Here is a 5,478-nt window from a genome sequence, read left to right on the forward strand (position 1 = left end):
GAGCGGGGCCAAGGGTGGAGACTGGGCGGGAGGGGCGGAGGCGGGGACAGAGAGTAGGAGCGGCTGGCGGGGCGGGCAGGCCTCGTCGCTCCCTTGGGCTTTAAAGTCCTGCATTGTAATTATGAGCTTAATAAACTACCCTTAATTGCCTAATTCTTATCCGGTGTGTAATGTTGTTATGCTGCTTGAAAATATTGATGTAATACGTTAGATGTTTATACGATTTGTGTATTAAGTAATTATGTAAAATTGTATATTCTAAGAGAAAACTCCTGGAAGAGTCTCCCTAATATGCCAGAGCTTCCTTCTGAAGAAAAGCACCAGGTGAATTTTCACTTACTGATTTTCAAGACAGTTCCAACATCTTTGCATAAAGATATTCACTTAAAGAGTAAAATTTAAATCAGTTTCTAGGGCGTGGATGAAGATACTGTTTTTCTTTCTTCGTTAATATCAATATTAATATAGTGTCACATTCTGTCAGATAAGATATTCAGTATCAATGGAACAATTGGAGAAACATTTTTCTCTGAGAAAAATATAATATTCAGATAGAAAAATGTATGAAGAAAAAAGCACACAAATTAAATAATCATTTAGGACACACATGATCTCATCGCCTAAATATAAATGATAAAATTTTGAACTATGTATTTTCTTCCAGAGTCAAAAACTGACAGATGGATGTGTGTATGACTGGATAAAGAAATATAATCATATTAAATGAGAAATAGCTACATATATAATTACATATATTTTTGCTTAAAGTGGACAAAAATGAGATTTAGCGTCAGAAATTTTTAACTCTCCACTTATTACTTCTGATATCTTGGGCACATCTGTGTCTTTATTTGTAAACTGGAGATAACAATATTTGCTTTGTAAGACTCTGAGATTTTAATGAAATTCACAGTGGTTTTCAAAATGTAACTCCTGATCAATCACATCTGCATCATTTGGGAACTTCTTACAAATGCAAATACAATTTTCAGGCCCGACCCCTAACCTTCTGCAAAACCCTTGATGTTTCTGTACAAATTAAAGCTTGAGAAATACTGAAATGAAGACTGTATAAAGCAGGTAGCTTCAACCTTTTGGCCTCTCTGGGACACACTGGAAGAAGAGTTGTCCTGGACCACACATTAAATAACACAAACATTAACAAAAACTGATGAGCAAAAAAAAGGGTCAGTGCCCACTTTTCCTAATATCTATCACAGATAAGCAAAAAAGCCCTCATATGATAACCTGAATCATGCAGCGGCCCTTTCAATAATCTTAAAATCATCAACTGGCGCAAAGTGTGTGATTACTATACTAATACAGAAAATGTACATACCTAAGTAATAAAATGTCACTGATGTTTTTTAAATAGTTTATTATAAAAGTAAAAGAGGGCAACATAAAATGAGTGGGATGTTTAACATTGTATTTGAGAACATAGTGCATCAATACCTGCTTTGATAGAAATAGTTGCAAGTCTCAGTGAGTTCTCAAGGTGCTCATCAGACATTTTGGTTCTAATTTTACTCTTAATGTGTTTTCATTCTTAAAAATAGTTGCTGGCAAATTAGGTGCTGCCAAATAGCGATGGCATGAAAAAGGTATGATTGTGAAACAAGGGATATTTGTCTCCAGGAAGATAGGGCCTATAAAAGTCCAGTAAAGAAATACAATCAAATTTTTATTTAAGTTGAATATCAAATTGCAGCTCTATGCACTCCATTTGAAAATTGACAGGTAACATATTTATGTTGACTAGAAATAGAGTCTCAAATATAGCAAAATATTGATTATTTTCCCAGAAATTTTGAAATCTGTTTTCAATCTCTTGTATCAAATTGAAAAGTAAAGCTGCATATTTTTCACTGTTCACAGGACTGTGTTTAGCCAACATGTCAAAATGCATAAAATTGTTTGCCTAAATTTGAGCTTGCCATAATTTCAGTTTCATTTGTAATACTGTTATGGTTTGAAACGTGATATTGAAAAGTTGGTTTTCACCTTGAAGACATATGTTTAACTCATTTAAATGAGCAGTTAAATCCACTAAAAATGCTGAATCTGTAAGCCAGTTTTCATTGTCAAATTTCAGCAAAAATTTGTTTTTTGATACCATAAATGACTTGATAACATGTTGCAAATCTTAAAAGCTTTTCAACATTTGGCCTTGACTTAGCCATCTTGCTTCTGAAAAGTAAATGATGTTACCATAGTCAGCATCAATACTTTCAAGAAATTCCCAGAATTAGCAATGATTCAATCCCTTAGCCCTTATGAAATTCAGTCTTGATGATGATTTGCATGATGTTATCCATTTTTAAAGTTTTTGTGCATAAATTTTCTTGATGTACTATGCAATGATACTTCATCAAATGTGAGTTTTGGGCAGCAAATGCATCTTCTATTAATTTTACAAGTCCCTCTTTAGTAACTATACCAAACATGTTGACAAATGGGCAAAGAAAATCGCTTTAGCATTTTTTTTACTGATTTGTATAAATCTCTTGATTTAGTTGTGTTTTTTAATGGCACAAAAGAAGCCATTTCTTCAGTGGCATTATATTGATCATCAATACCTCTAATAAAAAATGGCAAGTTGAGCCGTATCTATAGCATCAGTGCTACCATCTATCACCAAAGCATAAAATTTAAAATTAGCAGCTTTACTCTCAAAACTTCTTTGAGACAAAGTAGTCTGGTGAGACAAACTGATTTCAGAAATATCATCCTTTTTTTTTTCAGGGCAAATTACATCTGCCATGCTTTCTATAAATTGCTTACTAAACTCACCATCAGTAGATTGTTTTGATTTTTTTGTGATTTGTGAAGCTTGATATGCTACCACATAACAAGCTTTTACAATGGAATCTGCCCGAGTTGTAACTTTTTGAAAAAAGTTTTGAGAAAACAGACTTTTATCAGTTCTATTAGTTTGTCCTTATGAAGCAATCCTTCATATGCATTGAATTTGGCAGCATATTTTTGCATATAGTGCCCTTTCAAACCATAGTCTTTGAAAACTTGCACAAATTCCCTACAAATTAAGCAGAGTGCCTTACTATTTGCCTTGACAAAAAAGTAGTCATCTGTCCATTTTTCATTGAACAATCTTCCTTCATCAGTGATATTTTCCTTTGGAGGGGTTCTTTTTTTTTTGAGATGCTGTAGAAGCCATGCTAGGATTAAAAGAATAATAATAGATAAGGGACTTTATTTACTTTTATTATGAAAAATAATTGACAGGAAAAGAAAACAAGGTTTGGGCCCTTCCACAGTCCTCTAGGCTGCCAATGCAGGACAAGGCAGAGGGCTGATTGTAAAGCATGGTGGGTGATGTGTGAGGTGCCACCGAGTTGTGGAATTACCTTTAATAATCAAATAAGAATGCTCACCTGACTTCTAAATAACATTAAGTGCCTAACGTTGCAATGGTAGGTTGACATTATTGATAATCACCAGCTCATTAAGTCACCACGAGCACTTGTAACGTCTGGTGGTATCAATTCTACTGTCCACACTTGGAAGAGAACACACTGGAAGGTGCACACCACCATAAAACTGAAGCAGTGCATGTGTACAAATAGCAAGAGCATATGTATGTTTATGTGACATCACGACATGTAATCACACAAAAAAAATCTCACAGATTTAAGTAAATTTATGAGTTTGTGTTGGGCCACATTCATAGCCATCCTGGGCTGCATGCGGCCCGTGGGCCGTTGGTTGGACACCCCTGGTATAAAACCTGATGGGTATTCAGTAAATGTAGCTGCTGTTTATAAATTATTATATTCTGTCTTCTTTTTGTCTTTTAGCATCCCACAATCAGGTTCAACTCAATAGCATTCATTAAGCCAGGCAGTAAATGGGGTATAGAGCATACAACAGGAAACACCAGCTTCTTTCCAGATCACATGTCTTGATATCTACACAGAAACCTCTTCTACTTGCTCAGACTACTCCACAGATGAAACTGTTGAGGTTAGATCCTTTTCCCCACCAATGCTACATTTAGGAGACCTTTTCATTAATGGCAGTGAACATCACAAATCCTTCAGGTGTTAAAAACCAATAGGTACCTTAGAGATCACCTAGTCTAAACCCACCCACATCACAGAGGAGGAAGCTGAGACCCATGCACAGGATCCTGCTCCTCCATGAAGAGCTTTGCAAAGGTATCTGTTCCTGCATCTTTGTGCCTTAGAACTAACACTCTGACTCACTATGGTGGTATTTTGATAGATGACACCAGGCCCTCCCCGTGACTCAGACTCACTGACTGAAATAGCCGATTTCCCTTGCCAGTAATAAAAGACAAGCAATCAAAACCTGCAACAGATTTATTTCACTTCAGGCAGAATATATTATAAACTATTAGTCTATCCACTATTGTTTACATACAGATAGATGAATATGTTATGTAGGATAGATAGCAAGCCAAGGCAGGGAGAAGGAAGGAGACATAGCTCACCCACTAACTCAGATGTGTTGAGCCTGGTCTGATAAGATTGCCAGGTGTTTCAAACATCACAAGAAACACCATGCTAGCACATGAAGAGGAGAGCCCTTGAAGTTCTGTACATAATATTATTTCCACTATGTGGGGAAAAACACTTTTGAAACTCTGCATTCATCCCAAGGTCTAGAAGGTGGAATAAGAGGGGATCCACAGTACCCAAAGAAAAAGCCCATAAAATAACTTCAGCTAACTGCCTGCCTCTGGGTATACTGTCTGTTTCACAAGGGGGTCCCTAGTGCTTACAGAAAGAGCCCATAAATAACATTGGTTAACTGCCTCAACTTTGATTAACTGCCTCAGTCACCTGTTTTACAATGGATGACAAGATGTGATTTGCATCAAGATAGTGACCTGCTGTAACAGTCCTCCACAAATGCCCATGTTTAGGTAGTCACACCCCCTGCAGGAAGCTGACACTGCCTTTACACACCAATTAATGTGTAACTCCCTCACTTCATCCCACAACTATATACGAGGTCTGTCTGGAAAAAGTCCAGCCATTGTTAATATAATAAGAACAGTTTGTGTGACATCAATGTAGCCTAGCAGCCAAGGAGAGTGGACTGGAATGCACATGTGTGAACAATGACAACTTCACTGTACTAGTCTGTAGGGGTGGTGGATGCTATTGAGTGAGCATGTGTATTGTATGGCCATTGCATTCAAAATCACTGAGCGAGTAGAGCAAAAAATCTGCATCAAATTTTGCATTAAGCTTGAACATTCCTCCATGGAAACTATTCGGATGATTCAGAAGGCCACAGCTATGAGCAAGTGGTGACTGGAAGCTGCATCATGACAACGCACCCTCTCATATATCACATCTAATGCAGAGTCTTTTTGTGAAACACAAACCACCCAGGTGACTTGCCACCCTTACCTTGCCTATTCCTATGCCCTACGCCTTTGTCCCTCACCTCAGCAGGGCCTATTCTCTTCCATGAGAATTTATCACT

This window comes from Phyllostomus hastatus, unplaced genomic scaffold (assembly GCF_019186645.2).
Source record: "Phyllostomus hastatus isolate PE091 unplaced genomic scaffold, TTU_PhHast_1.1 phas_contig_16, whole genome shotgun sequence".
NCBI classification, from domain to species: Eukaryota; Metazoa; Chordata; class Mammalia; order Chiroptera; family Phyllostomidae; genus Phyllostomus; species Phyllostomus hastatus.